The following is a 12,500-nucleotide window of genomic DNA, read 5'->3' as shown; positions in this document are numbered from 1 at the left end:
CAGACTAGAGAGAGGTGTCGTGGTCTTCCAGGTACTCCAGACTAGAGAGAGGTGTCGTGGTCTTCCAGGTACTCCAGACTAGAGAGGTGTCTGTCTTCCAGGTACTCCAGACTAGAGAGGTGTCTGTCTTCCAGGTACTCCAGATCTAGAGAGAGGTAGTCTGTCTTCGGTACTCCAGACTAGAGAGGTGTCTGTCTTCCAGGTACTCCAGACTAGAGAGAGTGTCTGTCTTCCAGGTACTCCAGACTAGAGAGAGGTGTCTGTCTTCCAGGTACACCATACTAGAGAGAGGTGTCTGTCTTCCAGGTACTCCAGACTAGAGAGAGGTGTCTGTCTTCCAGGTACTCCAGCACTAGAGAGAGGTGTCTGTCTTCCAGGTACTCCAGACGATAGAGAGAGGTGTTGTGTCTTCCAGGTACTCCAGACTAGAGAGGTGTCTGTCTTCCAGGTACTCCAGACTAGAGAGGTGTCTGTCTTCCAGGTACTATGCTGCGTTGAAGACCATGGAGCAGCTGGAGAAGGTCTCCATCCCGGGTCGGCCGCTACCGCTTCTGTCAGATCATGGCCGAGAACCTGCCCAAGCTCAGAGAGGACATTAAGGACATCTCCATGTCCGACCTCAAGGACTTCCTGGAGAGCATCAGGAAACACTCGGACAGGATCGGAGAGACCGCCATGAAACAGGTATGAGACTGTTGTTATTGTATAGAAACAGGCAGCAATGAGCGGGTATGAGACGGGTGGATGGAGGGAGGGAGGGGTGGAGGGAGGGATGGAGGGATGGAGGGAGGGATGGAGGGAGGGAGGGGAGGGAGGGAGGGATGGAGGGAGGGAGGGAGGGGTGGAGGGAGGAAAAGGGAGGGAGGGAGGGAGGGAGGGGGGAGAGGAGGGAGGGAGGGGTGGAGGGATGGAGGGATGGAGGGAGGGAGGGAGGGGTGCTCTTGGTGTGGGATGTGTTGATATGAACTGCTTACTGTGCTCTTTATTCTTTTATTCTGGGGGTGGGGGAGCTTCCCCATGGAGCTTCCCCCTGAGCTTTGTAGCACTAAGATCATCATAAATCTATTGGAGAAAATGGACCAAAGATGTCTGATCTCTTGTGCTAGGAAGCTTTGGAAGCGTCCTGTGAGCAGGAGAGAGGTGTGACTGTGTTGTGCGCACCCCCAGTACAGCAGCACAGGACCTTAACAGTGTGGTTCAGAAGCAGGACAGTGGGATGGGCTTCACCAAGCCAGGCTCCTCCCTGAACGGCCAGACGCCAACGCAGAACAACGGCTCGCCGCGAGGAGGACCAATCAGAGGAGGAGGTGAGAGAGATTCCTTCACAAAGGAACTTTTCCTACTCTTTGGTCATTTATTAAAACAACACGTATATTGACGTTATCCACACTTAATGTAAACGACACCCTGTAAATGATTTGGAAGAAGAGCCAAAGTGATCATGAAACTCCTTGAAATGAGTGAATGACACAGAGTCCTGACTGTGGTTCACCCAACGTAACGTGGTTTAACCTCTGATTCCTGACTGTGGTTCACTAACCGGTTTAACCTCCTATTTATGCACCGCGTGGTTTAACCTCCTGATTCCTGACTGGTTCACTAACGTAACGTGGTTTAACCTCCTGATTCCTGACTGTGATTCACTAACGTAACGTGGTTTAACCTCCTGATTCCTGACTGTGATTCACTAACGTAACGTGGTTTAACCTCCTGATTCCTGACTGTGATTCACTAACGTAACGTGGTTTAACCTCCTGATTCCTGACTGGTTCACTAACGTAACATGGTTTAACCTCCTGATTCCTGACTGTGGTTCACTAACATAACGTGGTTTAACCTCCTGATTCCTGACTGTGATTCACTAACATAACGTGGTTTAACCTCCTGATTCTGACTGTGATTCACTAACGTAACGTGGTTTAACCTCCTGATTCCTGACTGGTTCACTAACATAACGTGGTTTAACCTCCTGATTCCTGACTGTGATTCACTAACATAACGTGGTTTAACCTCCTGATTCCTGACTGTGATTCACTAACATAACGTGGTTCTAACCTCCTGATTCGACTGGTTCACTAACGAACGCGGGTTTAACCTCTGATTCCTGGACTGTGGTTCACTAACGTAACGTGGTTTAACCTCCTGATTCCTGACTGTGGTTCACTAACGTAACATGGTTTAACCTCCTGATTCCTGACTGTGGTTCACTAACGTAACGTGGTTTAACCTCCTGATTCTTACTGTGGTTCACTAACGTAACGTGGTTTAACCTCCTGATTCCCGACCGGTTCACTAACGTAATACGGTTAACCTCCTGATTCCTGACTGTGGTTCACTAACGAACGCGGTTTAACCTCCTGATTCCTGACTGTGATCCGCAACGTAACGTGGTTTAACCTCCTGATTCGACTGGGGTTCACTAAGACGCGGGTTTAACCTCCTGATTCCTGACTGGTTCACTAACGTAACGTGGTTTAACCTCCTGATTCCTGACTGTGGTTCACTAACGTAACGTGGTTTAACCTCCTGATTCCTGACTGTAGTTCACTAACGTAACGTGGGTTTAACCTCCTGATTCCTGATTGTGGTTCACTAACGTAGCGTGGTTTAACCTCCTGATTCCTGACTGGTTCACCCTAACGTAACATGGTTTAACCTCCTGATTCTGACTGTCGATTCACTAACTAACATGGTTTAACCTCCTAATTCCTGACTGTGGTTCACTAACGTAACGTGGTTTAAACCTCCTGATTCCTGACTGCTTGGTTCACTAACGTAACGGGTTTAACCTCGATTCCTGACTGGTTCACTAACGTAACGTGGTTTAACCTCCTGATTCCTGACTGGTTCACTAACGTATCGTGGTTTAACCTCCTGATTCCTGACTGGTTCACTAACGTAACGTGGTTTAACCTCTGATTCCTGACTGTGGTTCACTAACGTAGCATGGTTTAACCTCCTGAGTCCTGACTGTGATTCACCTAACGTAACGTAGGTTTAACCTCCTGATTCCTGACTGTGATTCACTAACGTAACGTGGTTTAACCTCCTGATTCCTGACTGTGGTTCACTAACGTAACGTGGTTTAACCTCCAGGTGTTAACAGCCCAGGACCTGGTGGACTTCTCTCCCTGTTTACAGATGTCTCCACATCTACACCGTTCTGGTATGTACACTATTTTATTTATTTATTTATTGTTTCTTATTGTTCCATCCAAATGGCACCCTATTCCCTATATAGTGCACAACCTTTGACCAGGACCCATAACAGGTCCATATAACACATGCTGTTAGAATCTTAATGTCGAAACAGAACTGGAGTTGGAAGCAGTTTTAGGAGGGCACGTCATATTATGAATGGTTTCCCCGTGCCCCTCCTTCTCCTGACAGTAGGGCCTGCTCCTCCCTCCTCCTGACAGTAGGGCCCCTGCTCCGCTCCTCCTCCTGACAGTAGGGCCTGCTCCCCTCCCTTCTCCTGACAGTAGGGCCTGCTCCCTCCTCCTCCTGACAGTAGGGCCTGCTCCCCCTTCTCCTGACAGTAGGGCCTGCTCCGCTCCTTCTCCTGGACAGTAGGGCCTGCTCCGCTCCTTCTCCTGACAGTAGGGCCTGCTCCGCTCCTTCTCCTGACAGTAGGGCCTGCTCCTCCTTCTCCTGACAGTAGGGCCTGCTCCCCTCCTTTTCCTGACAGTAGGGGCCTGCTCCCCTCCTTCTCTGGACAGTAGGGCCTGCTCCCCTCCTTCTCCTGACAGTAGGGCCTGCTCCCCTCCTTCTCCTGACAGTAGGGCCTGCTCCTCTCCTCCTGACAGTAGGGCCTGCTCCTTCTCCTGACAGTAGGGCCTGCTCCCCTCCTCCTCCTCGACAGTAGGGCCTGCTCCCTCCTTCTCCTGACAGTAGGGCCTGCTCCCCTCCTTCTCCTGACAGTAGGGCCTGCTCCTCCTCCCTCCTGACAGTAGGGCCTGCTCCCCTCCTTCTCCTGACAGTAGGGCCTGCCCCTCCTCCTCCTGACAGTAGGGCCTGCTCCGCTCCTTCTCCTGACAGTAGGGCCTGCTCCTCCTCTCCTGACAGTAGGGCCTGCCCCTCCTTCTCCTGACAGTAGGGCCTGCTCCCCTCCTCCTCCTGACAGTAGGGCCTGCTCCCCTCCTCCTCCTGACAGTAGGGCCTGCTCCTCCTTCTCCTGACAGTAGGGCCTGCTCCGCTCCTTCTCTGACAGTAGGGCCTGCTCCGCTCCTCCTCCTGACAGTAGGGCCTGCTCCGTTCCTCCTCCTGACAGCAGGGCCTGCTCGCTCCTTCTCCTGACAGTAGGGCCTGCTCCGCTCCTCCTCCTGACAGTAGGGCCTGCTCCCTCCTTCTCCTGACAGTAGGGCCTGCTCCGCTCCTCCTCCCTGACAGTAGGGCCTGCTCCCCTCCTTCTCCTGACAGTAGGGCCTGCTCCGGCTCCTTCTCCTGACAGTAGGGCCTGCTCCGCTCCTTCTCCTGACAGTAGGGCCTGCTCCTCCTTCTCCTGACAGTAGGGCCTGCTCCGGGCTCCTTCTCCTGACAGTAGGGCCTGCTCCCCTCCTTCCTCCTGACAGTAGGGCCTGCTCCCCTCCTTCTCTCTCCTGACAGTAGGGCCTGCTCCCCTCCTTCTCCTGACAGTAGGGCCTGCTCCCCTCCTTCTCCTGACAGTAGGGCCTGCTCCGCTCCTCTCCTGACAGTAGGGCCTGCCTCTCGCCTCTTCTCCTGACAGTAGGGCCTGCTTCCTCCTTCTCCTGACAGTAGGGCCTGCTCCCCTCCTTCTCCTGACAGTAGGGCCTGCTCCCTCCTCACTCCTGACAGTAGGGCCTGCTCCCCTCCTTCTCCTGACAGTAGGGCCTGCTCCCCTCCTCCCTTCCTCCTGACAGTAGGGCCTGCTCCGCTCCTTCTCCTGACAGTAGGGCCTGCTCCGCTCCTCTCTCCTGACAGTAGGGCCCTTTCCTCCTTCTCCCTGACAGTAGGGCCTGCTCCGCTCCTCCTCCTGACAGTAGGGCCTGCTCCGCTCCTCCTCCTGACAGTAGGGCCTGCTCCCCCTTCTCCTGACAGTAGGGCCTGCTCCGGCCTCCTTCTCCTGACAGTAGGGCCTGCTCCGCCCTCCTTCTCCTGACAGTAGGGCCTGTTCCCCTCCTCCTCCTGACAGTAGGGCCTGCTCCCCTCCTCCTCCTGACAGTAGGCCTGCTCTGCTCCTTCTCCTGACAGTAGGGCCTGCTCCCTCCTCCCCTCCTGACAGTAGGGCCTGCTCCGCTCCTTCTCCTGACAGTAGGGGCCTGCTCCGCTCCTCCTCCTGACAGTAGGGCCTGCTCCGCTCCTTCTCCTGACAGTAGGGCCTGCTCCGCTCCTTCTCCTGACAGTAGGGCCTGCTCCGTCCTTCTCCCTGACAGTAGGGCCTGCTCCGCTCCTCCTCCTGACAGTAGGGCCTGCTCCGCTCCTCCCTCCTGACAGTAGGGCCTGCTCGCTCCTCTCCTGACAGTAGGGCCTGCTCCGCTCCTCCTCCTGACAGTAGGGCCTGCTCCTTCCTCCTCCTGACAGTAGGGCCTGCTCCGCTCCTCCTCCTGACAGTAGGGCCTGCTCTGCTCCTTCTCCTGACAGTAGGGCCTGCTCCCCTCCTCCTCCTGACAGTAGGGCCTGCTCCTCCTTCTCCTGACAGTAGGGCCTGCTCCCTCCTTCTCCCTACAGTGGAAGGTGCCGTGCCCAGTTGATAATGACCTCGAAAACTGAACCTAAACTATACCGAAACTATACTGAACAAAAATAAACGCAACAATTTCTAAGATTTCGCTGAGTTACAGTTCATATAAACAACTCAGTCAATTGAAATAAAGTCATTAGGCCCTAATCTGGATTTCACATGACTGGGCAGGGGGCCCACCCACTGGGGGAGCCAGGCCCAGCCGGGCAGGGGCCCACCCACTGGGGAGCCAGGCCCAGCCAATCAGAATGATATTTCCCCACAAAAAAGGGCTTTATTACAGACAGAACTGACGCTGGAGGTGGCTTATGGTAGAGAAAGATACATTAAATTCTCTGGCAACAGCTTTGGTGGACATTCCTGCAGTCAGCATGCCAATTGCACGCGCTCCCCTCAAAATGTTAGACATCTGTGGCATTGCGTTGTGTGACAAAACTGCACATTTTAGTGGCCTTTTATTGTCCACAGCACAAGGTGCACCTGTGTAATGAACATGCTGTTTAATCAGCTTCGATATGCCACACCTGTCAGGTGGATGGATTATCTGGCAAAGGAGAAATGCTCACTATCAGGGATGTAAAACACATTTGTGCACATCATTTGAGAGAAATAAGCTTTGTGCATATGGAACATTTCTGTGATCTTTTATTTCAGCTCATGAAACATGGGACCAACACTTTACATGTTGCGTTTATATTTTTGTTCAGTGTAATGTCACACATATAACCGCTGAAATAAATGAAATAAAGTGTGAAGGGGGAGAATGGATGAGTTGATGAACGAGAAATTGTAACCTCAAAATGGTACCCTAACCAGTCCAGTAAATCAAGCAGTCTTATCAGTACTCTGGCCTAATTGGAGTACACAGTGAGAGCGTGTCATTTCCAATGGTGAGAAGACCAAGACCAATGGATGCACAGGCTGCGTTAGCGTTGCTACAAAATCTCAATGAAAACCACTCCGATAGTGGGGAAGAAATGAATCCTCTCTGATGAGTAATCTTCTGTTTCTGAGCCTCAGCCTGAACCTGAACAGTATGCCAATAATGGACTATGTTTGACTGTCATATCAACACTTACAGTATGCCAATAATGGACTATGTTTGACTGTCGTATCAACACTTACAGTATGCCAATAATGGACTATGTTTGACTGTCGTATCAACACTTACAGTATGCCAATAATGGACTATGTTTGACTGTCGATATCGACACTTACAGTATGCCAATAATGGACTATGTTTGACTGTCATATCAACACTTACAGTATGCCAATAATGGACTATGTTTGACTGTCATATCAACACTTACAGTATGCCAATAATGGACTATGTTTGACTGTCATATCAACACCAGTATGCCAATAATGGACTATGTTTGACTGTCATATCGACACTTACAGTATGCCAATAATGGACTATGTTTGACTGTCATATCAACACTTACAGTATGCCAATAATGGATATGTTTGACTGTCGTATCGACACTTACAGTATGCCAATAATGGACTATGTTTGACTGTCATATCAACACTTACAGTATGCCAATAATGGACTATGTTTGACTGTCGTATCAACACTTACAGTATGCCAATAATGGACTATGTTTGACTGTCATATCGACACTTACAGTATGCCAATAATGGACTATGTTTGACTGTCGTATCAACACTTACAGTATGCCAATAATGGACTATGTTTGACTGTCATATCGACACTTACAGTATGCCAATAATGGACTATGTTTGACTGTCATATCGACACTTACAGTATGCCAATAATGGACTATGTTTGACTGTCATATCGACACTTACAGTATGCCAATAATGGACTATGTTTGACTGTCATATCGACACTTACAGTATGCCAATAATGGACTATGTTTGACTGTCATATCAACACTTACAGTATGCCAATAATGGACTATGTTTGACTGTCATATCGACACTTACAGTATGCCAATAATGGACTATGTTTGACTGTCATATCAACACTTACAGTATGCCAATAATGGACTATGTTTGACTGTCGTATCGACACTTACAGTATGCCAATAATGGACTATGTTTGACTGTCGTATCAACACTTACAGTATGCCAATAATGGACTATGTTTGACTGTCATATCGACACTTACAGTATGCCAATAATGGACTATGTTTGACTGTCATATCGACACTTACAGTATGCCAATAATGGACTATGTTTGACTGTCATATCAACACTTACAGTATGCCAATAATGGACTATGTTTGACTGTCGTATCAACACTTACAGTATGCCAATAATGGACTATGTTTGACTGTCATATCAACACTTACAGTATGCCAATAATGGACTATGTTTGACTGTCAATCGACACTTACAGTATGCACAATAATGATTATGTTTGACTGTCATATCAACACAACAGTATGCCAATAATGGACTATGTTTGACTGTCGTATCAACACTTACAGTATGCCAATAATGGACTTTTTGACTAGTCATATCGACACTTACAGTATGCCAATAATGGACTATGTTTGACTGTCATATCAACACTTACAGTATGCCAATAATGGACTATGTTTGACTGTCAATCAACACTTACAGTATGCCAATAATGGACTATGTTTGACTGTCATATCGACACTTACAGTATGCCAATAATGGACTATGTTTGACTGTCATATCAACACTTACAGTATGCCAATAATGGACTATGTTTGACTGTTAGTATCTGACAGATATGCCTAATTGGAATGTTTGATGTCATATCAACACTTACGGAGTATGCCAAGAGGGAATGTTTTAGGTGTCATACCGACATTACAGTATGCCAAGAATGGAGCATGTTTATGTTATCAACACTTAAGCAGTATGCAATAGTGGACGAGTTTACTGTCATACGAATGTCTGCCAATAATGACTATGTGCTGTAACTCGAACTCAGTATGAATAAGACTAATGTTGACAGCATACGACACTTACAGTATGCCAATAATGTACTACACTGTCATATCGACACTTACAGTATGCCAATAATGGACTATGTTTGATGTCATATCGACACTTACAGTATGCCAATAATGGACTATGTTTGACTGTCATATCAACACTTACAGTATGCCAAAATGGACTATGTTTGACTGTCGTATCAACACTTACAGTATGCCAATAATGGACTATGTTTGACTGTCATATCGACACTTACAGTATGCCAATAATGGACTATGTTTGACTGTCATATCAACACTTACAGTATGCCAATAATGGACTATGTTTGACTGTGGTATCAACAATAGTGTAGCCAATATGTGACTATGTTTGACTGTGGTATCATCACACATGTAAGTGCCAATAATGGACTATGTTTGACTGTCGGATTCACACCACTTACAGTATGCCAATAATGGACTATGTTTGACTGTCGCATCAACACTTGCAGTATGCCAATAATGGATTATGTTTGACTGTCATATCAACACTTACAGTATGCCAATAATGGACTAGGTTTGACTGTCGTATCAACACTTACAGTATGCCAATAATGGACTATGTTTGGACTGTCATATCGACACTTACAGTGTGCCAATAATGGACTATGTTTGACTGTCGGATCGACACTTACAGTATGCCAATAATGGACTATGTTTGACTGTCGTATCAACACTTCTACAGTATGCCAATAATGGACTATGTTTGACTGTCATATCGACACTTACAGTATGCCAATAATGGACTATGTTTGACTGTCGTATCGACACTTACAGTATGCCAATAATGGACTATGTTTGACTGTCATATCGACACTTACAGTATGCCAATAATGGACTATGTTTGACTGTCATTATCAACACTTACAGTATGCCAATAATGGACTATGTTTGACTGTCGTATCAACACTTACAGTGTGCCAATAATGGACTATGTTTGACAGCTGTCATATCAACACTTACAGTATGCCAATAATGGACTATGTTTGACTGTCATATCAACACTTACAGTATGCCAATAATGGACTATGTTTGACTGTCATTATCAACACTTTCAGTATGCCAATAATGGACTATGTTTGACTGTCATATCGACACTTACAGTATGCCAATAATGGACTATGTTTGACTGTCATATCAACACTTACAGTATGCCAATAATGGACTATGTTTGACTGTCGTATCAACACTTACAGTATGCCAATAATGGACTATGTTTGACTGTCATATCGACACTTACAGTATGCCAATAATGGACTATGTTTGACTGTCATATCAACACTTACAGTATGCCAATAATGGACTATGTTTGACTGTCGTATCGACACTTACAGTATGCCAATAATGGACTATGTTTGACTGTCATATCGACACTTACAGTATGCCAATAATGGACTATGTTTGACTGTCATATCAACACTTACAGTGTGCTCATTATAATGCCATTCTTGCTTTGGTGCAGATTTCACTATTTATCAAGGCCACTTGGTGCTTATAATGATGTCATAGCTACTGATGTTTTCATCATCTGACCTGCGTCTTGCTGCGTCTTGCTGCGTCTTGCCGCAGATCTTGCCGCCTTGCGCGTCTTGCCGCGGTCTTGCCGCGTCTTGCTGGTTGGTGTATATAACAGTACCAGTCAAAAAGTTTAGACACACCTGCTCATTCAAGGGTTTTCTTTATTTGTACTATTTTCTACATTGTAGAATAATAGTGAAGACATCAAAACTATGAAATAACACATATGGAAACATGTAGTAACCAAAAAGTGTTAAACAAATCAAAATATATTTTATATTTGTGATTCTTCAAAGTAGCCAACCGTCACTGTTAGTACAGGTGTTAGTACAGGGGTAGAGTTAGTACAGGTGTTAGTACAGGTGTTATAAGTTGACAGGTGTTAGTACAGGTGTTAGTACAGGTGTTAGTACAGGGTTAGTACAGGTTAGTACAGGGGTTAGTACAGGGGTTGAAAGGTGTTAGTACAGGTGTTAGTACAGGTGTTAGTACAGGTGTTAGTACAGGTGTTAGTACAGGTGTTAGTACAGGGGTTAGTACAGGGGTGGTTAGTACAGGTGTTAGTACAGGGTTAGTACAGGTTAGTACAGGTGTTAGTACAGGTGTTAGTACAGGTGTTAGTACAGGTGTTAGTACAGGTGTTAGTACAGGTGTTAGTACAGGGTTAGTACAGGGGTTAGTACAGGGTGTTAGTACGGTGTTAGTACAGGTGTTAGTACAGGTGTTAGTACAGGTGTTAGTACAGGTTAGTACAGTGGGGTTAGTACAGGGGTTAGTACAGGGGGTTAGTACAGGGGTTAGTACAGGGGTTAGTACAGGTGGTACAGGGTTAGTACAGGGTTAGTACAGGTGTTAGTACAGGGTTAGTACAGGTGTTAGTACAGGTGTTAGTACAGGGGTTAGTACAGGGTGTTAGTACAGGGGTTAGTACAGGTGTAGTACAGGTGTTAGTACAGGTGTTAGTAGGGGTTAGTACAGGTGTTAGTACAGGGTTAGTACAGGGTTAGTACAGGGTTAGTACAGGTGTTAGTACAGGTGTTAGTACAGGGGTTAGTACAGGTGTTAGTACAGGGTTAGTACAGGGGGTTAGTACAGGTGTTAGTACAGGGTTAGTACAGGTTAGTACAGGGGGTTAGTACGGGGGTTAGTACGAGGGTTTAGTACAGGGTTAGTACAGGGTGTTAGTACAGGGCGAGTTAGTACAGGGGTTAGTACAGGGGTTAGTACAGGGGTTAGTACAGGGGTTAGTACAGGGGTTAGTACAGGGGTTAGTACAGGTGTTAGTACAGGTGTTAGTACAGGTGTTAGTACAGGTGTTAGTACAGGTGTTAGTACAGGGGTTAGTACAGGGGTTAGTACAGGTGTTAGTACAGGGGTTAGTACAGGTGTTAGTACAGGTGTTAGTAGAGGGTTAGTACAGGTGTTAGTAACAGGTGTTAGTCATTGGCGGTGTCATAAATGGCATCCTATTCCCTATGTAGTGTCCCGGTCTAAAGTAGTGCACTACATGGTGAATATGTACCATTTGGAGCGCAGACACTATGTTTGATTCCATAGTAGAGATACCAGTGGACCTCTCTAGGGTTTTCAACAGTGTTTCCTTCAAGTGGTTCAACCACAGCAGCAACAGGCTATTGAACTCCCAACGACGGCTGTGTTAGCCTGAGTAACCATGGGACCTGCTGGGTTTTGATTGGCACGCCTGCACTGTTATTCCTGCTTTAATCCAAATGAAAACCATTGTTGGGGTGGGAGCGGAGCTTTTAGGCTTTTGCTTTAGGCTTAACGTATCTCATCTCTCTGTGTGAACTAATGGTGGGCCTTAAACACTGAGTTCGTCCCAATGCCTATTCTGTGAGTAATCCCAGTATGGGCCCGTGTGAAAAGTAGTGCACTATATGGTGAATAGGGTGTGTGAGGCTTTGAATGGGATTGACTGAGCAGTAACCTCCGTGCAGCAGCTTCCTGAGCTCTGCAAACTAACTGCTGATCATTCACTGGGGAGGCGCTTTCCTCTGGAAATCAGCCCTAATGAGAGCACAGGGACTTCTGACTGAGGGGGCCGGAGACACACACAGGGAGAGACAGAGACAGACAAGGAGGGAGGGAGGGAGGGAGAGAGGGGGAGGGAGAGGGGGGGGAGGGAGAGGGAGGCACACAGAGAGAGAGAGAGACACACACGCAGAGAGAGAGAGAGAGAGAGGAGCACGCACAAAGAGAGAGAGAGAGAGACACGCTCACACAGAGAGAGAGAGAGACACGCACATGGAGGGAGAGAGCATTTCTGAGGTCAAAGGGTGAAACGT

General features: G+C 47.3%; 1 pseudogene; it reads left to right on the top strand.

Annotated features, from left to right (window-relative positions):
* Positions 1 to 12,500, top strand: part of LOC123487207 — a 110,341-nt pseudogene that overhangs the window by 5,341 nt on the left and 92,500 nt on the right.

The sequence above is a fragment of the Coregonus clupeaformis genome, unplaced genomic scaffold (genome assembly GCF_020615455.1).
Source record: "Coregonus clupeaformis isolate EN_2021a unplaced genomic scaffold, ASM2061545v1 scaf1523, whole genome shotgun sequence".
Taxonomy (NCBI): Eukaryota; Metazoa; Chordata; class Actinopteri; order Salmoniformes; family Salmonidae; genus Coregonus; species Coregonus clupeaformis.
The sequence above is the reverse complement of the archived record's forward strand: the minus strand, read 5'-3'. Positions and strand labels throughout refer to the sequence as shown.